Source organism: Schistocerca americana, chromosome 8 (genome assembly GCF_021461395.2).
Source record: "Schistocerca americana isolate TAMUIC-IGC-003095 chromosome 8, iqSchAmer2.1, whole genome shotgun sequence".
NCBI classification, from domain to species: Eukaryota; Metazoa; Arthropoda; class Insecta; order Orthoptera; family Acrididae; genus Schistocerca; species Schistocerca americana.
The window spans coordinates 392,257,976-392,280,693 of NC_060126.1; the positions used below are offsets into that span (position 1 = coordinate 392,257,976).

The 22,718-nt window shown below is 43.7% G+C and overlaps 1 protein-coding gene across 1 annotated transcript in view; it reads left to right on the forward strand.

Annotated features, from left to right (window-relative positions):
• The first annotated feature begins 284 nt into the window (after positions 1 to 284).
• The window catches only part of LOC124544959 (UDP-glycosyltransferase UGT5-like), a 134,804-nt gene continuing 112,370 nt past the window's right edge, over positions 285 to 22,718 (forward strand). The window contains exon 1 of the mRNA XM_047123706.1: positions 285 to 497. The gene's annotated coding sequence lies outside the window, so the exon portion shown is untranslated. The remainder of the gene's footprint in view (positions 498 to 22,718) is intronic.

The following is a 22,718-nucleotide window of genomic DNA, read 5'->3' on the forward strand; positions in this document are numbered from 1 at the left end:
GAGGTGTCAGGGCATTCATCTTCCTCACGGCAGTTAAAATAGATTGTAACCTTCGTCATCCTACCAAAAATTTACGAAGGAGATAGGACGCACTGTGATCAGGCTGTCGGCCGATGTGGCCACGTACTCTGGCGACTGCGTCTGCCGACCGTTGTCGGTGCGACTCTGAACGCCACGTGCCTGAAACTCGCGCAATCTGGCGACTCTGGCTGAGTCAGCATTTCCGTGCGTCGCACGTGCCGTGTGGTACTACGTCACGAAGACCTCGGGCGTTCGTTAGCTCTTGCGCCGTAAGCGCGCAGAACGGCTGCTGGCGGAGCAGCCGCGGAAGCGCAGATATCAGATCTGCAGCCAGTTCCCACAAGTCAGCGTGGGCCGGTATATCTGTTCGCGACCAGCGACACCTTGTGTTTGTGCGCTGTGGTGCAGTCACAAGCAGGCAGCAAGCGCCGTTTCGTCGTAGGGCCACTGATCACCAGTCAGCCGACGGACACGAGGTAAGACCTGACCTGCTTTTACACAAGTGTGTATATACATTTCAGAAGTACTAATGCTTGACACACGTTACGCAACAACGTGAACTTGACCAAAGTGACAGCATGGCTATGTTTACGTGCGACGAACAGGAATCATAACAGTGTACACTACAACTTCCTTACAAGCAGAGCAGTGCCACACGCTATTCGTCTACATGACGATGGTTTACGTAGTAAAAGAATTAAACATTTACCGGCATCTGCTGAATATCACTTTGATAACATTTATTCCCAGTGTAATATGTGAGGCGTTCAGTGCACAAGCGAATAAGAAAGTTCTCAGAAAAACAGACATGATACGGTTGACAAGATCGTACGAGAAACCTGCATGATAATTACAAGGAAACGTTTACAGCGTTTCAATGTATCTGAATCATAAAAGATATTTTGTATAATGTATTCCCATACAGAATAATGGCAAATTTAAGTGGTATTAGTTGCTGCATTCAAAAGAAAAGTAAAACTTTGGATTTGATTCTTTTGCGCACCGAATGTATTATTCTCATATCTTCCCCTTTGTTCTAGTCTTCAGGTTTTATTAAAGAAACAGTTATGAAAATCCCTTTTCTGAAATATATAATTATAGTTTTGTGCCTTCTCTTTGCTCGTAGCAAATATTTCCCAACAGGAACTTAAAGCGATTTAGATTCACTTTCATCTGCTTGCTCTTGCAAAGCAGAGGAAGTTCTTGTGCCAGTGTTGCACGGTAGGTTATTGAAAACGTGGTGATAGCCAGATGGAATGTACAGCAGTAAATCCTCCACGTCCTTTTCCTTCGCCTTTGTTGCTGATTGTCGAGTAGTATAAAGAGGGTCCTGTTGGATGTTACGAAAGTAATTCATTAGATGCCCATGCTTCTTTAAGTCGATTTTGTCAAATTACACATCAGGGCTCTGAGGCTGCTTAAACGTAAGGGTAAATGGGTATTCTATTTCATAATGTAACCACCTCATTGTCAGCCATTTGATCCTTTTTTTCTGCACATTATTGAATTCTCCAAGTTTCTCTCAGTGGGAAGTCTGCGAATTTTATTTTGATAAAATAATTAAACTAAACCCTCAGCTGCCAACAAGTGTTGTTGACATACCTCAATGTGGACAGCTGAAAATGTGTACCCCAAACGGGACTCGAACCCAGGATCTTCTGCTTACATGGCAGACGCTCTATCTGAACCACCTAGGGCACAGAGGATAGCGCGGCTGCAGGGACTAATCCCTTGCACGCTTCCCGCGAGACCCACATTCCCAACTGTCCACAAATTACATTCGTAATGTTCCTAAAGGATATTTGCCCAATCACTCATTACTCGCGCCAACTAAGGTGACGATTCGCGTAAGAATTCGGGCAAAGTGTGCGCGTGGTCTCGTTCCTAGGCAACGGCCAAAGACCTGCAATGCAGGACCGCAGCTGTCGACAAAAAACTGGCGTGCGCAAGGCTCTCAAATGTTATTTTATGAACGAGCACAGGTGGTAAACTAGACAAGTGACACCACCTGTTTGTATTATGGTGGCAAGAGAGATGTTTAACCTCGACAACGAGGTACTGGGGCGCGTGCGTACTGAAGGAAGCAGACGTAACGTGTGGTATTCCATTAACTTATCGGGTAACAACCAACCTGACTGGGCATACGAAACACTGACACGGTCATATCCTCGAATGGTGGTGGTCTAATGCACCTTCTTGTTCAGTTCCAACCATCTTGTGTTTTTACTACTCATGACTTGTTGAATTACATCACAATAGTGGAGATTACGGCAAGAAAGGAAGAATGAATTGGTTGTTGGTGTTAATAACGATCATCCTCCTTTACCTCCTCTGCATTACTGCAGATGACGTCACTGAGCACGTTTGTTCTGTGCATGCAGTACACGTGACGCGCCTAGTTGTTTCCACCGCACTCTGTGGAATACGAGGGTTCTGTTATAGTTCACTAACCTGCTATCTTCAAGTTGATGTCCCAGTGCAGAAAACAGCACGCAGGTCGTAGGTTCTGTATCTTGAGGCCGAAACTGACTTTTAGCGAGGTTCTGTTCTGAAATAATGTATCACTTCTTTGGGATGCCACTCCCATATTTTAATATAGCCACACGAGAAGACTACATGATCTTAACACAAAACCTTCTGATACAGCAAAGTACATGATCAAACACAATGTTTACGAAAATGTATTTTTACACTATTTGTGGAACGTGTCTGTGCCTCATGACTACCGTAGTGAATCTTTTAATACTGAATACTGGCAAACACGTCCTGCCACAGACAACGTGACTCTACATCTCGACTGCCTAATCCAGAGTGACGAACAGGAACTTAAAGAAAAATTGGAAACACATCCTAAGACAGACATGCCTGTTCTTCTCGACTGCCTAATCCAGTGTGACGAACAGCCCGAAACAATTTGTGCGCCACACCAGAAAAGGCGTGACCCGAACGCTGCCGAAGTGCTTCGTCTGCAATTTCGTCCGTCTTTTGATTTTGATTTTAACTGTTTTTAATAATTCTAAAATGACTGATTGATAGTCAGCTGTTGAGAGATATATATATATTAAAAAGAGAAGTCATTCCAATGAGTAGTTTAACTAATAATAATAACTATACTTTAACGTTTTGGTGCCCTTGCTCCGAACACAGCAGCCAATCACAGAGCACTAGCATTCCTCACGGGAATGGTACCGAATCTAACATGTCACAGGTACCTCGGACCACATTTCGTCATCTATATACTTCTTGCATCTCCACTGCTCTGGGAACAGCTTCTTGGAGCCTAATATGATGGCTGACTAAGCCAGAAATATTACAAGATTCAGTAGAACGAGTGACTGCATGAGTTTGCAGTTCACATCGTACGGAAATATGCTCCAAAACTTTCTGGGGGCATGGAGGCGGGTGCAAGTCCTCCGGCAGACGTGGCGGCAGAATTCTCCGTCCAGTTTAAACACTCATCCAGTCGCCAATCCTTTGGGACACTTCTTGCTCCAGCGACGTACCACAGACTGCAGCTAGAATTGGCGAAATTTTACCGTAGTGCTTTTAGGAACGGCAGGTCCAATTGTCTTTCCTCTGTTGAGTGATTTTAGTTGATCTGTTCTACGAGCACTTGTTTCAAAACGTCACGTCGGCGTCTCCCAGATGGCTGAAACAAGTAGCTGTACTACCAGCTTCCTCAGCGGAGACTGAATCCAGTCTCAGGCTTATTTGTATCATCTTCCTTTCAGTTCTGATACAATCACTGAGCGACCGTAAAGACAGGTTTTGATCTGTCCACTCACTTTACCTATAACGAAATCTAGCTAGGATTTTTTGTCAGGTCGGTTGCTGAACACACTGAACACTTCTCCATACACTTTTGCTTTTCAGTAAAGCTTTGAATTGATTAAAATCTGAAATGACACTCTCTTTAATTTCGTAGGAAGTTCATGTCATTGCTGTTGAACCATCAAGAGTCTGTCGCATGTTACACATGTCAAAGACACACATGTCCAAGACACAAGCTTTCAGTCTATTCCCGTCATTAATTATGGTTGATTCACATGTAAAGAATTTTAGACCGTATTGGACATTTTTTCGTCACTGGCACCAATCACTAGCTTAGTGGAAAATTTAAGTTCATGAATTTTAAACTACACTCCTGGAAATGGAAAAAAGAACACATTGACACCGGTGTGTCAGACCCACCATACTTGCTCCGGACACTGCGAGAGGGCTGTACAACCAATGATCACACGCACGGCACAGCGGACACACCAGGAACCGCGGTGTTGGCCGTCGAATGGCGCTAGCTGCGCAGCATTTGTGCACCGCCGCCGTCAGTGTCAGCCAGTTTGCCGTGGCATACGGAGCTCCATCGCAGTCTTTAACACTGGTAGCATGCCGCGACAGCGTGGACGTGAACCGTACGTGCAGTTGACGGACTTTGAGCGAGGGCGTATAGTGGGCATGCGGGAGGCCGGGTGGACGTACCGCCGAATTGCTCAACACGTGGGGCGTGAGGTCTCCACAGTACATCGATGTTGTCGCCAGTGGTCGGCGGAAGGTGCACGTGCCCGTCGACCTGGGACCGGACCGCAGCGACGCAAGGATGCACGCCAAGACCGTAGGATCCTACGCAGTGCCGTAGGGGACCGCACCGCCACTTCCCAGCAAATTAGGGACACTGTTGCTCCTGGGGAATCGGCGAGGACCATTCGCAACCGTCTCCATGAAGCTGGGCTACGGTCCCGCACACCGTTAGGCCGTCTTCCGCTCACGCCCCAACATCGTGCAGCCCCCCTCCAGTGGTGTCGCGACAGGCGTGAATGGAGGGACGAATGGAGACGTGTCGTCTTCAGCGATGAGAGTCGCTTCTGCCTTGGTGCCAATGATGGTCGTATGCGTGTTTGGCGCCGTGCAGGTGAGCGCCACAATCAGGACTGCATACGACCGAGGCACACAGGGCCAACACCCGGGATCATGGTGTGGGGAGCGATCTCCTACACTGGCCGTACACCACTGGTGATCGTCGAGCGGACACTGAATAGTGCACGGTACATCCAAACCGTCATCGAACCCATCGTTCTACCATTCCTAGACCGGCAAGGGAACTTGCTGTTCCAACAGGACAATGCACGTCCGCATGTATCCCGTGCCACCCAACGTGCTCTAGAAGGTGTAAGTCAACTACCCTGGCCAGCAAGATCTCCGGATCTGTCCCCCATTGAGCATGTTTGGGACTGGATGAAGTGTCGTCTCACGCGGTCTGCACGTCCAGAACGAACGCTGGTCCAACTGAGGCGCCAGGTGGAAATGGCATGGCAAGCCGTTCCACAGGACTACATCCAGCATCTCTACGATCGTCTCCATGGGAGAATAGCAGCCTGCATTGCTGCGAAAGGTGGATATACACTGTACTAGTGCCGACATTGTGCATGCTCTGTTGCCTGTGTCTATGTGCCTGTGGTTCTGTCAGTGTGATCATGTGATGTATCTGACCCCAGGAATGTGTCAATAAAGTTTCCCCTTCCTGGGACAATGAATTCACGGTGTTCTTATTTCAATTTCCAGGAGTGTATTAAGACACTATATTAATAAATGAAAAGCACCAGTTTGCTTTTGTTCTACAATATTATTTTTATTGCTAACCGGTTTTCGGCTTACAAGGCCATCTTCAGACATTTACTGAGTATTATCACCAAAGAAGTTAAATGTTAGCAGACAACATTGGAAGAGAAGTAACACATCTAGAGTGAAGTAGAAACATACAGTGAGTAACATCTTTGCAATGAAATAGTAAAAACTGAACAGTACATAAATAACAACGGAGTTGACAGGAAAACATTTAGCACAAAATAGGAATAGCATACCTACATAATTTTCCTGCATTTACTAATTTCTGTTTTTCTTATTGATATTGCTTAAGTTCCTCGTGTATTCTGTATTTACATTGACAACTGTCTCTTCTTTCTTAATTGGTTGTGTATCACTCTCCATGTTTCATACCTCTTGATGCAGCCTTGTCTAGTACTAATTTTATCTTATTTTATTAGTTTTGTTTATTAATAGAAACTGTTACGTAGGCATGCTATTCCTATTTTGTGCTAAATGTTTTCCTGTCAGCTCCATTGTTATTTATGTACTGTTCAGTTTTTACTATTTCATTGCAAAGATGTTACTCACTGTATGTTTCTACTTCACTCTAGATGTGTTACTTCTCTTCCAATGTTGTCTGCTAACATTTAACTTCTTGGTGATAATACTCAGTAAATGTCTGAAGATGGCCTTGTAAGCCATAAACCGGTTAGCAATAAAAATAATATTGTAGAACAAAAGCAAACTGGTGCTTTTCATTTATTATTATAATGTTGTTCTACCAAGAACCGACGGAAGATTCTGTTAATATATTAAGACACTAGTCGCAAATGCTTCTTATCTACTTCATCCTCAAGCAATTTTTAAATACTCTCATCTCTGTTAGATTTGCCGACACAGTTCTCCTTGGTGTTACCTTTCTTTCCTGTTGATACGATTTTTCTGATTAATCATCATTTGGATCCAAGGTCTGCAAATAACTGAACTGCATGGCGCTCAGTACTCAATATACTGAGAGATTTATTATTCTTGCCGTTATCTTCAGAGCTCTTTCTTGGGAAAGGAGACAAGGAATGATTTACCATTATAGGTGTGAAGATATCCATGACAGTTTCTACAACGATGTAACGGAAACTGACAATACTTGGACACATTTTATTTGCTGTATTTTTATTTGGTGTATTCCCTTTCGAATGACAGAACGGAATAGTTCTGTGGTTAGCACACTGGATTCCCATTCGGAAGGACGACAGTTCAAATCAGCGTCTGTACATCTAGACATAGGTTTTCGGTGATTTCTCTAAATCTCTAGAGGAAAATGCTGGCATTGTTCCTTTGAAATAGCGCGGCCGATACTCTTCCTCAATCTTGAAACATTGCGAGCTTGTCCTCCGTCTCTAATGATCTCGATGTCGACGGGACGTCACACCCTAATCTTCCTTCCTTCCTTCTCGAGATAGGCCTATCTTCAACTGACAACTCATCTGCTGTTACGACAGATTACTGTATGCTAAATTTCTTCATTAACAGTATTATTTAACAGTAGTATTATCTACAGTGACTTGTACGATAATCACACCAGTCACGTTATCCAACGACCTACTTTCATTTTCCTTCTATTACGAGATCAATGGTGAAATACACGCGTGTGTTATTAATCTTTTCATATATCAGTTTCTTTGACGTGGCTGCTATGTTATGAAGTAAAACCACTCCTTCAAATCCAGAATTGAAATTTTCAGGGGATACTGTGTTAGAGATTCTGCTGCATTGCAGTTCTAATTATCTCTGCAAAGCACTCACGTTTTCCGTGCTACAGTTGTAAACGTTTCATTCTTCTCGGTCCTGTCCTACACTAGTTCCAGGGATTAGGAAAAAAACGAATAGGGTTTTAAAAGCAGTTTTTAAGCTAATAATTTATACATTTGGTGCCTTTTCCCCAACCCAAGCTAAATATATCTTGTTCTCGAAACATCTTGTCGTCAATTCACACCATCATTGCTAAGCATTTACTTTGTGTGTGGCTTCAGTTATATCTCTGTAATCGTCTAAAACGTCGTTATTTCACATTTGACTTACTAGTTAATAATTCAATTAAGAGACTGCATCCACATCTCACAACTTCTGATCTTATTAGACTTTAACTAGTTACTCGTGTTTTAGTGAGCCAACAAAAGGTCTGTTTTAGTTGTCAGCAGAACCCAGACATCTCAGTTAATTATATTTTTCTGAACCTTTAAGATATTTTCTTCATGCTAAGCCATGCATTTCTACTGTTATGTCCCCGTCGAAAGGACCAAAATTTGGAAACTATACTTCAGCTAAATGTCCTACTGTCATTTTTATAAATAAATTCATACTGAAGAAAAATAAGCACAGAGGTGTTGAGTATTAATCGAGTTTACTTCGGGGAACAGATTTCGACCTATAAGAACGCCTTTAGACAAACAATTAAACCGGCTAGCATCATAAAACGACACGAATAGAACGTTCGTATTTTCTGTTGTTTTCAAAGTTTATGGCGAGATTCCATTTACCTCCTAAAGAGACGGGTTCAGTATCAGTACATTATACACTACTGGCCATTAAAATTGATACACCACGAAGATGACGTGCTACAGATGCGAAATTTAACAGACAGGAAGAAGATGTTGTGATATGCAAATGATTAGCTTTTCAGAGCCTTCACACAAGGTTGGAGCCGGTGGCGACACCTACAACGTGCTGACATGAGGAAAGTTTCCAACCGATTTCTCATACACAAACAGCAGTTGACCGGCGTTGCCTGGTAAAACGTTGATGTGATGCCTCCTGTAAGGAGGAGAAATGCGTACCATCACGTTTCCGACTTTGATAAAGGTCGGATTGTAGCCTATCGTGTTTGCGGTTTATCGTATCGCGACATTGCAGCTCGCGTTGGTCGAGCTCCAATGACTGTTAGCAGAATATGGAATCGGTGGGTTCAGGAGGGTAATATGAAACGCCGTGCTGGATCCCAACGGCCTCGTATCACTAGCAGTCGAAATGACAGGCATCTTATCCGCATGGCTGTAACGGATCGTGCAGGCATGCCTCGATCACTGAGTAAACAGATGGGGACGTTTGTAAGACAACAACCATCTGCTCGAACAGTTCGACGACGTTTGCAGCAGCTTGGACTATCAGCTCGGAGACCGTGGCTGCGGTTACCCTTGACGCTGCATCACAGACAGGAGCGCCTGCGATGGTGTACTCAATGACGAACCTGGGTGCACGAATGGCAAAACGTCATTTTTTTGGATGAATCCGGTTCTGTTTAGAGCATCATGATGGTCGCATCCGTGTTTGGCGACATCGCGGTGAACGCACATTGGAAGCGTGTATTCGTCATCGCCATACTGGCGTATCACCCGGGGTGATGGTATGGGGTACCATTGGTTACACGTCTCGGTCACCTCTTGTTCGCATTGACGGCACTTTGAACAGTGGACGTTACATTTCAGATGTGTTACGACCCGTGGCTCTACTCTTCATTCGATCCCTGTGAAACCCTACATTTCAGCAGGATAATGCACGACCGCATGTGGCAGGTCCTGTAGGGGTTTCTCTGGATACAGAAAATGTTCGACTGCTGCCCTGACCAGCACATTCTCCGTATCTCCCACCAATTGAAAACGTCTGGTCAATGGCGGCCAAGCAACTGGGTTGTCACAATACGCCAGCCACTACTCTTGATGAACTGTGGTATCATGTTGAAGCTGCATGGGCAGCTGTACATGTACACGCCATCCAAGCTCAGTTTGACGCTATGCCCAGGCGTATCAAGGCCGTTATTACGGCCAGAAGTGGTTGTTCTGGGTACTGATTTCTCAGGATCTATGCATCCATATTGCGTGAAAATGTAATCACAAGTCAGTTCTAGTGTAATATATTTGTCCAATGAATACCCGTTTACCATCTGCATTTCTTCTTGGTTAAGCAATTTTAATGACCAGTAGTGTAATTTACTCACTGCAATTTTTGAAACGAATGTCCGGCGTAGCGCAGATGATATGGGTAACGGTTCATTTCTCTTTAGGCCCCATGCGAACTTGTCAACAGTTAACGCACAGCTTGGGTAGTAGGGGTTCCGTATCTTATTTGGTGAAAAAAAACAGCGCTTGTGGGATTAGTTTATCCCTCTTTGTCTTAGTCCAACTGGTGAAAGCGCATTTCTCTACTTGAGAATTACGTCTCCAAATAAGGCCTACGATCGGTTGATGATTTTAAAAGTGAAGTTTTTATGTCAGTACAGTTGACTAACACGACCATTTATGGCACACAATTTGATACTCGCAAACTCAGAAATCAATACCTGTAGAGTATTTCCGGTTGACCCAAAATCATAAAATTTGGCAAGATGCAATGTTTCAGACGACAACCAAAGGTAAAAAAATCCGAAAACTGTGTATCTGTAACTACGTCACACGTCTTTCTCTCATTTGTTACCGGACTGTCTCTGTCTGTGCGTCTGTTAAGACCCCTTTTTCTCAGGAACGTGTAGACATATCAATTTGAAATATATGTCAAGTATAATAAACGTTAGTACCTAATTCAATGCATTCAAAAGCTACCGCCATTTCCGTTACATTTTGGTGTTTGCAAACTTGGCCATCAAAAGTTACAGGGTACTTCCTGTTGACCTAGAATCATTAAGTTTGGCAAGTAGCAAGGTTTCATACTACAGCCAAAGGAAAAGATCCAAAAAACGTGAATTTGTAATTATAACAGACGAGGAAACTTTGTCTGTCTGTCCGTCTGTCTGTTAAGACCTCTTTTTTCTCAGAAACGGGTAGACGTTTCACGGTTGAAGTTCATCATATACTAAGGTCCAAGGTCCCTTGGTGGTATAGTAAAAGTTAGCTTTCAAATCAATTCATTCAAAAGATACTGGCATTAATGTCACATAATTTGATACTCGCAAACTTACTCATTAAAACCTATACCGTACTTCCCCTTCACGTGCAATTTGGCAAGAAGAAACTTTTCACAGTACAAGGGGGAAAATCGGAAAATTGTTAATTTTTAATTATACCATACGAAAAAAGTATTTTCGTCATTTGCTATTCGACTTCCGACCTGAACCATGCTCGAAAGTCTGGGACCAATATGTTGTCAATCTCCATGTCGATGATAGGCAAAAATAATAGTGTTTATCGATTTCTGGAATGGATGAACTGTCCATACACATAATTAAATTTGTACTGAACCCCGGTGCGTGAGTCTTACGTAGCTGAGTCTCCGGATCTTTGTCGGACTCTGTACTCATGCTTGTCACCCCAAAGTTGTGACACTGAAATGTACACGAATCAGGATATCCGAAGTTTTTCAACGGAGCACTTTCATCTGCATCTAGAACTGCACTCCGGAAACCGCTATACGATGTGTTCTATCACACAGTCTTATTGCTGCGTTCACTGGTATTGCTGGATATAAACTGCTACCATGATATTTCAGTGTAAACTCGAATAACTAATTTTGCCATCAGGTACATTAGGAAAGATAAAACCGTTATTTCAGGTACGGTATTTTTATCTGAAACTCACAAAATAATAAGTTACTGGAATAATTACTTAGACGGATAAACGCACTAGACATTACTCTCTCCGCCGAGTTATGAACATTATTTAATTAGTTGTGTTCCAACAATATATCGTATTTTTTTAAAAACAGAACATATTTTTTTATTATGTAGCCGTAGCATATAAATTAACAGCGTACAAATTAATAAAAATCAATTTTTTACCAATTTTAGTTTCGAAACTAGAAACGTTCGAAGTTTGAGGTGTGAGCTACTTACCACGGAGCGATAAACTTCTTCGATGGGCTGTAGAAGTCATTGTCGGTTACTTTGTAGAATGTATCCCTCACACTGCCGTAAATAGAGCAGGTCGGAATGCGCAAGCAAACGAGGTTCATCGTGCGTGGAATAAACATGGCACACACAGCCAATGAAATGTCCTAGTCGAAGCGATCCATCAGGCATTACACACTTACCTGTTGAACAACGGCTTCAAGGAACAAGTACAAATAGTTAGAGACGGCGTGACGGTGAGATGAACACTAGCAAGGAAGGACTATGCCAGCAAACGAGGAATTGCCTTATGTCTGTGTCGCGAATAGTACACACAATTTCACTAGTACCCCTTACCATTGACACAGGAAATGAAAAGGAAAGATTTCCGTAGGAGAGTTAGTTTCTACGATTTGGCTGTGAATAATTTCATCCTAGGTGCCTCACAAAGCGTTGCGTTCTCGCATGCATCCACGCTTACAAACTATGATGCAATGAATCCTCATAATACGCACTAATTGGCCACAGAAAACCCTTGGTAGGTAACTCGTCTCAAAAATCCAAGAGCGTGGTCCTAACTTTTATCGCTGACAGTTCAGGTCCTCTGCTGGGAAATGTCAGTCTGGACACCAGTGACAGATCGATGTGGAAGCAGCACAATGTCACGCAGCTCATACTGCTCATGATGATGTGCAACAAATTAAAAATTTCTTGAAAGGAGGTTAGGACGCTGTGGTTCTCGGGAATGGCCCGCAGGCTCGCTCAGTTTAACGGAATTAGATTTCTTTTTATGGAGATATGTAAAAATCCTGTTTTTCACCAAACAACCCAGATGATTTCAGACAATGCATCGAGGAAGCCTGTCATTCCGTGACGCCAGTAGCTTCATGTTGCATCCGCACCTAAAACTTACGGCGGGGTCAGGGATTTTCTCTGCCTCGTGAGGACTGGGTGTTGTGTGATGTCCTTAGGTTAGTTAGGTTTAAGTAGTTCTAAGTTCTAGGGGACTGATGACCATAGATGTTAAGTCCCATAGTGCTCAGAGCCATTTGAGCCTAAAACTTAGAACGTTTCTAGCTCCTTAACTAAAACTGACAGAAATTTCATTTAAAATCATTTGTACGTAGTTCGTATAAAAACATCAGCTACACATTAGGGAAAAAATTGACCACGTGCGGGTAGGATTTGCGTTCTGAGGGTTCTGTACGTACTTAAGTACGTGTGTACACACTTCATCTATTCAGGGAATCGATAATCTCTTATCGACATCGATACTGGCAAGATAACGGGCTCGAGAATTCACGACTTTTGAATGTTTTAATTTTAAGTTTGAAGTCGGGTAACAAATGACAAGAAAATTGCTTTTCATGTGCTACAATTACAAATTAACAGGTTTCTGGTTTTTCCTTTACTTATACTGTCAGTTCTTTCTTATTATCAAATTTAATGATTATACGTCAAGGGGAAGTGTCCTACAGGTTCTAATGAATGATTTAGCGAGTGTATGTGACGTAAGTGGTCGTATCTTTTGATTGCGTTGACTTAAAAGCTTAACTTTTTCACACCACCAAGGCACCACAAACTTCGGTAAGTGACATAAATTTCAATTTGATACGTCTATCCATTCCTGATAAGGCGGATTTTTAACTGACGGATAGTCAGACATACATGTGGACAAGTGATGCTACAAGGGTTCTGTTTTTACCGATTTTCGCACGGAACCCTATAAATAATAATGTGTCGTTTATAAAATTATGCTTGTTGTTGCGATTATTTGGAAGATAACTAAATAAACTGTTTTCACAACTGCTCAGAAAGAAACTGATTCTCACCATTACCCACCGAAATAAATATTTCCTTGACTTATTACTTTGTAAGTTGCCGAGAAACACGCCTTATCTAAAACACAATGTATATAGGACGATGCAATAATTTCGTTACTCGCCTTAGAACCTACGCTTTCGGAACTTTAATGGCAACGCTTTACTAGGCGCAGAATATATGTGCTTTAGCGCCTCCAGCTAGACTTTCGTGAGGATTTGTGTGACACTAGCGATGATTTAAAAACTCTGTACCGAAATATAAACATCTTTGCATTTTCTTCGCCTCTGTCATTAGTCCAGATGACGAACAGTACGTAAGTGTCCAGCTCTAACCTGACAGAGTATTTTGTGGGTTAGGTCTTTCGGCGTGGGGTCCACACGTTTCTTCGGATATTCCACATCTAGATGAAACGCCTCATTCTTGATTAGATCCGCCCCATTGGACCACCGATGTAGTTGACGCCTTGCGTCATTCCAAAAGAGACGAAAGCGCGACTTGTTAGTTCACACCAAACAGTTTAAACATCTAACGTGTCTCCAGAATCAGATTTTCACTCTGCAGCGGAGTGTGCGCTGATATGAAACTTGCTGGCAGATTAAAACTGTGTGTCGGACCGAGACTCGAACTCAAGCTGGGTAGCTCATTTGGTAGAGCACTTGCCCGCGAAAATCAAAGGTCCCGAGTTCGAGTCTCGGTCTGGCACACAGTTTTAATCGGCCAGGAAGTTTATCTAACGTGTTGCCACCAGAGCAAATAAGGGCTGAGGTTAGCTCGCGTCGGTTAAACGAAACTAGTCAAAAAAGTAATCGATGGTTTATCTGTCCCTTAAAATGAATCTGTAATGGTGTACGTGCAAAGAAAACCGACCGCGCGGTCTCTGACGCCTTACCACGGTTCGCGCGGCTGCTCCCACCAAAGTTTTGAGTCCTCCCTCGGGCATGGGTGTGTGCGTTATCCTTAGCGTAAGTTACTTTCAATTATATTAAGTAGTATGTAAGCCTAGGGATCGATGACCTCACCAGTTTGGTCCCATAGGAACTTACCACAAATTTCCAAATTTTTGCGAGGGAAACCAATAAAATAAATATTGATTTAAAAAAAAAATACATGAACATTCATATTTTTTGGCCTAAATATGATGCTGACATGTGAGTGAATAGTAATGCTCATGGATAAACACAAGTACAAAGGCGCAGCACCCTTGTTACCATACGAACGTCCTATAATACGAGAAAACCGAAGGAGTATTCTTCTCAACTGTAGCTTCGTTCTAAAACGGGCACCCCTTTTAGGGTTCCGTACTTCAGTCAGTAAAAGAGGAACCCTTATGTGATAACTTTGTTGTCTGCCTACCTGACTGTTAAAAGCTATTTTTTCTCAGGAACGGGTACACGTATCAAGTTTAAATTTACGTCATAGACAAAGGTGTATGGTCCCTTCACGGTATAATAAATGCGAGCTCCCAAGTCAATGTAATCAAAAGATACGGCCATTTATGTCACATACTCTGAATTTCGCAAACTCATTCTTCAGAACCCATAGGGTACTTCCCATTGACCTAGAATCTTGAAATCTGGCAAGAAGCAAGGTTTCACAGTACGACTAAAGAAAAAATCCTAAAGTTGCGAATTTGTGGTTTTATCACACAAAATTTTTTTGGCACTTATCGGACTGTCTGTCCGCCCGTTGTTATCAGAGTCCAAAATTAAAATATCCTCGAAAGTCTTGGAATTGGTTCAAATGGCTCTGAGCACTATGGGACTTAACATCTTAGGTCATCAGTCCCCTAGAACTTAGAACTACTTAAACCTAACTAACCTAAGGCCATCACACACATCCATGCCCGAGGCAGGATTCGAACCTGCGACCGTAGCAGTCCCGCGGTTCCGGACTGCAGCGCCTAGAACCCCACGGCCAACGCGGCCGGCACTCTTGGAATTCCCAGAACTGATATCTTGCCAGTATCAATGCCGATAACGGGCAAATCTCATTAAGGTTTTCGATTCCTATGAAGGTAATTAAGTTTTTACGGAACGCCCAGAGCGTGAGTCCCACTCACACCTGTCCAGTTTCTTCATTTATTAAATTAACATCCACAATAAGCCAACTCAGTTTCGTAGCGGTTATCGTCACTGCCCAAATAATTACAAACATTCAGAATCCTCCAGTTCGTCAGCTAGATAACAGAGGTTTTCCGCAGACGGCTTTCCATATGCTGGTTGTCAGCTACCTAGCTGTCGAAATGTTGTATGGCGCGTATTCATCCGCCCAGACGTGATCAGTGCGACAGCGAATCCGAGATGGCGGAAGATAGTGGCTTCCTACGAAGGTGTTGCTGCTACGTCCGTGGCTATGGCATGTGTAGGGATGTCAATGATGTCCCCAAATTTCGGGGAATAGTTCCCTTGATGTACAGGCATGTACAGAGAAAAGCTCATGGCACATTGATAACTTCTGCGTATCATCTCACTGTGGATGAGTAAACACCACGACGAAGACATAAGACTCGACACACTCAGTAAAGATGTATTGCAGACCTACGACCAGATAACGTACTGGATCGGAAGAAGTGACGAATACTGATCCAAAACGCGAAACCAGTGAGCAGGGGGCACCGCTAACAACAAAAAATCTGCTTCGATATTTTATTTCTATTTTTGTTTTATTTTGATGTTTAGTTTTTTGACTGGTTTGATGCAACCTGCCACGACTTTTCCCATTCTCTTCATCTCAGAGTAACATATACCCCCTACGTCCTCATTTATTTGTTGTATATAATGCAGTATTGGTTTCTTCCACAGTCTATACACCCTACCGCTCCCTCAGGAACCGTGGAACTAATTCCTTGATGTTTCAACACATGCTCTACCATCCTCTCCTTGTCAATGATCTACGTATTCCTCTCTTCTACATCTACGTAGATACTACGCAAGTCTCTATACGGTGCGTGGCGAAGGGTACCCTGTACCACTACTATTATTTTCTTTCCTGTTCCACTCGCAAATAGAGCGAGGGAGAAACGACTGTATGCCTCCGTATGAGCCCTAATTTCCCTTATCTTCATGTTGTTCGTACGAAAAATGTACGTTGGCGGCAGTAGAATCGTTCTGCAGTCACCTTAAAATGCCGGTCCTCTAAAATTTCTTAACAGTGCTGCTCGGAAAGAACGTCGCATTCTCTTCAGGGATTCTTAAGTTCCCGAAGCATTTTCGTAATACTTGCATGTAAAAAAACTAGAGCCTGTCTCTGAATTGTTTTGACGTCTTTTATTAATCCTATCTGTTTCGCAACGCAAACAATTGAACAGATTTCAGGAATTGCGGTCTCCTTTACAGATTAACCATACTGTCTCGAAATTTTCCCAATAAACCGAAGTCGACCATTCACCTACCACAATTCTCACGTGCTCGTTCCACTTCATAACGCTTTGCAACGTTACGCCCAGATTTTTAAACGACGTGATTATGTCAAGCAAGACACAGCTAATTCTGTATTCGAACATCACGCGTTTTTTCCCTACTCATCCGCATCAACTTAAATTTTTGCTACATTTAGAGCTAGATGCCATTCGGCACATTAGCTAGAAATTTTGACTAAGTAATCTTGTATCCTCCTGCGGTCACTCAACATCATCTTCCTACACACCACAGAGTTACAAGCAAACAACAGCAGATGGCTGCTCAGCCTGTTCGCCAGATCATTTATGTGTGTACAAAATAACAGCGGTCCTATCACACTTTCCTGGGGCACTCCTGATGATACCCTTGTCTCGGATGAACACTCGCCGTCGAGAACAACGTACTGTGTTCTATCACTTAAGAAGTCTTCGAGCCATTCACATCTCTGGGAAACTTTTCCACATGTTTGTCCAGTCGTTAATTGTCTGCAGTGGGGCACTGTGTCAAATGTTCTTTCGGAAATTTGTAAATATGGAATCTGCCTGTTACACTTCTAACAACCCTACCACAACAAAGGTCAAAAATTAATTATGATTGTAGTCTTGCTCACGCTGCTAAATACTGCAGGCCGGCCGATGTGGCCGGGCGGTTCTAGGCGCTTCAGTCTGGAACCGCGTGACCGCTACGTCGCAGGTTCGAATCCTGCCTCGGGCATGCATGTTTGTGACGTCCTTAGGTTAGTTAGGTTTAAGTAGTTCTAAGTTCTAGGGGACTGATGACCACAGATGTTAAGTCCCGTAGTGCTCAGAGCCATTTGAACCATTTTTTTAAATATTGCATTTTCGGGCAACAACGAAGTTGTATTATGTGGCAGGTATCACTAGAGCACAGTTAATAAAGTCATTTCTTGAAATAGTGGATAAACTAGGCACTCATCTTTTCGTGTTTCCCACGCTCGTCTCGTTGTGAACTCATGGCTCAATCGTCGAAAATCTAGGTGGTGATGATTCCAAGCTCGGATGCAAAGAGGCCTGGGTGTTATTACGCGGTATTCAAAAGTTTTATAAATGTGTCTCATAAACCATTCTTGAAGATTAAACTTTTGCAACTTAGCACAATGGTGCTGTAAAAAAGTAATCAGCACTCCGAAATTAAGACACTTCTTTTTTATTACTTTTGTTGCAATATCACTTCACAATATAAAACATACTTGAAAATATCTTCCTCACTGTTAAAGTCCACATTTCATAAACTGACTACAATTTGCGTCTTTTCAACATGACGACCAAGACTTGACTCTCTAATAACAGCTTACACCAAAGAATTAGAGTTACAAGTACGTCAAAGATCATAGTGACAAAAGAAAGAATACACATAAGAATAATATCGTTGCGATATATACATATCGATGTATCAAAGTACCTCCACATTAATGAAATCAAATCTGAATGTTGTCACAGAAATATGTTAACTGTTCACGGAAACACAGTAGAATATTGCTGGTATCGAGAGGTTGAGGTGAGGTGCCGTAATGGTTATGTAATTCAAGTACCATTACACACTTCATCCATCGTTCGCCGTACATCATGTGAGGAAAGGACAAGCTCGAGTTTCGTACGAGCGATGCTTCCTAGAACCATGCTGATTTGTGGACATACGCTTTTCTATCTCAAGGAAATTTTATTACCTTCGAAATGAAAATATGTTCAAGAATTCTCCAGCAAACCGATGTTAAGGATATTGGTCTGTAATTTTGCGGGCCCGTTCTTCTACAGGAGTCAAAAATGGTTCAAATGGCTCTAAGCACTATGGGACTTAACATCTGAGGTCATCAGTCCCCTAAACTTAGAACTACTTAAACCTAACTAACCTAAGGACATCACACACATCCATGCCAGAGGCAGGATTCGAACCTGCGACCTTAGCAGCATCGCGGTTCCGGACTGAAGCGCCTAGTACCGCTCGGGCATAAAGAAAGGCGCACAGGAGTCGACTGCACTTTTTTTCAGTCTCTTGGGACTTTCTACCGGACGAGAGCTTCTCGCTAAATGGCAGCTAAGTAAGGGGCCAATGCCGTAGAGTATTCGTTGTAAAACAGGACTGGAATTCCATGCAGACATGGTGACATTTGTTTTCAAATCTTTTAGTAGTTTCTCTACGCCAGGGATGAATATTACCATGACGTCCAGACGGGAGTTTGTGCGATGGTCAAACGATGGTATGTATGAAACCTCCTGGCTACCGAAGCACGCCGACTCACGTCCGGTCCTCACAGCTTTACTTCTGCCAGTATCTCGTCTCCTACCTTCCAAACTTTGCAGAAGCTCTCCTGCGAACCTTGCAGAAAAGCACTCCAGAAAGAAAGGAGCACACAGTTTTAATCTGTCAGGAAGTTTATCAGCGCACACTCCGCTGCATAGTGAAAATCTCATTCTGGAAACATCCCCCAGGCTGTGGCTAAGCCATGTTTCCACAGTATCCTTTCTTTCAGGACTGCTAGTTCTGCAAGGTTCGCAGGAGAGCTTCTGCAAAGTTTGGAAGGTAGGAGACGACATACTGGCAGAAGTAAAGCTGTGAGGACCGGACGTGAGTCGTTATTGGGTAGCTCAGATGGTAGAGCACTTGCCCGTGAAAGGCAAAGGTCCCGAGTTCGAGTCTCGGTCGGGCACACAGTTTTAATCTGCCAGGAAGTTTCATATCAGCCCACACTCCGCAGCAGAGTGAAAATCTCATTCTGATGGTATGTATGTATGATTATCCTGCATGAACGACTTTCGCGTGGGGTAGCCGCGCGGTCTGAGGCGTCTTCTCACGGTCCGTGTGGCTGCCCCCGTCGGAGGTTCGAGTCCTCCCTCGGACGTGTGTGTGTGTGTGTGTGTGTGTGTGTGTGTGGGTGTGTGTGTGTGTGTGTGTGTGTGTGTGTGTGTGTGTGTGTGTGTGTGTGTCTGTGTGTGTGTGCATGTGTGTGTCTGTGTGTGTGTGTGTGTGTGTGTGATGTGTGTGTGTGTGTGTGTGTGTGATGTGTGTGTGTGTGTGTGTGTGTGTGTGTGTGTGTGTCTGTGTGTGTGGGTGTGTGTGTGGTTGTGTGTGCGTGTGTCTGTGTGTGCGGGTGGGTGTGTGGTTGTGTGTGTCTGTGTGTGTGTGTGTCTGTGTGTTTGTGTGTGTGTGTCTGTGTGTGTGGGTGGGTGTGTCAGTGTGTGTGTGTGTGTGTGTGTGTGTGTGTGTGTGTGGGTGTGGGTGTGTGTGGGTGTGTGTGGGTGTGTGTGTGTGTGGGTGTGGGTATGTGTGTGGGTGTGTGGGTGTGTGTCAGTGAGTGTGTGTGTGTGTGGGGGGGGGGGGGGGGGGGTTCAGTGTGTGTGGGTGGGTGTGGGTGTTGTCCATAGCGTAAGTTAGTTTAAGTTAGATTAAGTAGTGTGTAAGCTTAGGGACCGATGACCTAAGGAGTTTGGTGCCAGAAGATCTTTTTACAATTTATTTATATGAACGATTTCTCAAACGCGAAATTCAAAATTTCGGCTTTCCTTTTGCTGTCTTCTGCTGCCACACCAGATTGGTCAGTGTGTGACTGCATGGACCTGTTAGACCCGCTTTGCGATTTTACATTGGACGATTTCTCGGCCAGTTCTTCTTTGCGGAGGAGTGACGGACAACTTTCTCATTTCCTATCAGTCCACCTAATTTTCAGTATTCATCTATAACTTCACATTTCAAACGCTCCGATTGTCTTCTTTTCCGATTATTTTCCCGCAGTCCATGATCCTCTTCTGCACAATTCCGCGTCTGCACGTACATTTTCAGAAATTTCCTCCTAAAATTGTCAATGTTTCATACTAATAGACTTATTTTGGGTAGCAATTCCATCTTTGCCTGTACTAGTCTGTTTTAATGTCCTCCTTGCTTATTGTGTCATGGGTTATCTCGCTTCCAAGGTAGCAAAATTCTTTCATTTCGCGTATTTGTTCGTCGTCAATTTTAATGTTAAGTTTGTCGCTAATTTTATTTCTGCTACGCCTCAGTTCCTTCGTATTCCTTCAGTTTACTCTCAATTCTTAGCGTGTGCACAGTTGACTGTACACTGCATTCAAAAGGTTGGGCAATACTTACTCACTGTCACTGCGAATAGCAATGTCATGAGCGAATCTCATATTTGATAGTCTTCCGCCCGATCTGATCTTTCCTGTAATTTCCATCATGGCTTTTGTGACGCATTGATAGCACAGTAGCGGAAAGACACTAAATCACTGTCTCATAGCCCCCATGCTTCGTTCGTCTTCTTCTTCTTCCATTCTTACTTTTCCATCTTGGATCTTGTATGTGTTGTACACTGCTTAACAACCGCTAAGGATCAACTGACACTTGCTAAGATACAACTGCCAGTTGCTATGGATCAACCAAAAGCTGCTACGGAACGCCCGATCAGTGATAGTAAAAGGAAATGTGGAGGGCCGGACGTGTTAACTGCAGCGATGCCTCTGCACGAACGCTCTGTATGCCTGCGACAGTTCACGCAGTACCGTGCTTAACCAAGGAGTTGTGGAACCGATTGGTGTGACATTGCGTGTGGTACGCCAACGTGTCTGCAAGACACTGTTTGAGTGCTTACGAACGTGGACGAGCAGTCGGAGGCCCGAACCCAGTCGAGGTATCACTGCTGTAGCCACAGTAGCTCCGTCTGAACAGGCATCGGAAGGTCCATTGGTAGCGACCCACCGCCGTGTCATCCTCGGCCAATAGGCTTCACTAGGTGCAGATATGGAGGGGCATGTTGTCTGCGCACTGTTCTCCCAGTCGTTGTCAATGTTCGTGACCGGAGCCGCTACTTGTTAATCAAGTGACTCCTCAGTTGGCCTCAGGGGCTGAGTGCACCCCCTCCCTCCTTCGAAGCAACGCTCGGCAGACCTGGACGGTCAAACTTCCAAGTGCTAGGCAAGCCAAACAGCGCTCAAGTTCGGTGATGTGACGGTAACTGCTGTTACCACTGTCGCAAGGCCATTGATGGCCACAGTATTGGGTGTGTCCAAAAGCGTCATCCCACGACTAAAAAAGGCCGCTGTAAACATTCTGGTAGTCGTATACGGTCTACTACACCACAAAATAACCGATACGTAACCCTAGTAGCGAAAAGAAATGGGCATCTCACCCTTAGGAAGATAGCTACAGACCTCGCGACAGCCACCGATAGATGCGTCTATGCCAGAACAATTTTGTGGCGGTGAGATCAGGATGGTTTGCATGCTCGAAAGTCTGTTAAATGTATCCCACTTAAAACACACCATCGTCGAGAAAGCCTTCGTTAGCATAGTGAGGATGCAGTTTGAAGTTAGCAGCAGTGGTTCAGAGTGATGTTCTCCGACGAACCCAGCTTCACTGTGACAAGTGATTCTGGGCACCAGTTAGTGTGGAGAGAGAGAGAGAGAGAGAGAGAGAGAGAGAGAGGGTAGCGCGTTACCCACCACAGAATGTTCATAAACGCCATCGGTTTGGCCTATGCTTTATGGTGTTGGCAGGCACTGTGCACTATGGCCGAACACAGCTGCATACATCTGCGCGAGGTACCATTACAGCACAGCGCTATTACAGGGCAATTATTCTGGATCACGTCCGTCTGTTTAGGGGTACGGTAAGTCCCGACTTTTTGTTTACCCGCCCACACAGGAGTGCTGAAGTGTCGGACACACTGGAAAGTATAGCCAGCATGAATAACAGGTACAAAATGTGCATTAGTACCCGAGGAGGGCGTATTCTTACTCAGAGGTCGATATCGACCTTAATGTTGGGAGTCTAAAGTCTGTCAAAATTGAGCGTTATTATGTATGATATCCTGCTTTCCCATGTGGTGAAATCTGTACCATTTTTTTGTTATAAATGCACCATTCCACCTCTATTACGTACATACTGTTTCATGTCATTCATCGTTGCCTGTGTTTATACTTGTCCAAAGATGTCTGTTCCTTACCAATTACTCAAGCAGTGCACAGTAGGGCCTACATGAATTATCCCAAAAATTTCGTTCGTCTCACACGATTATACATCATTGAATGCTTGTGTAGGTTGACAAATCCTAAAAATGTTTCTTTTCTTAC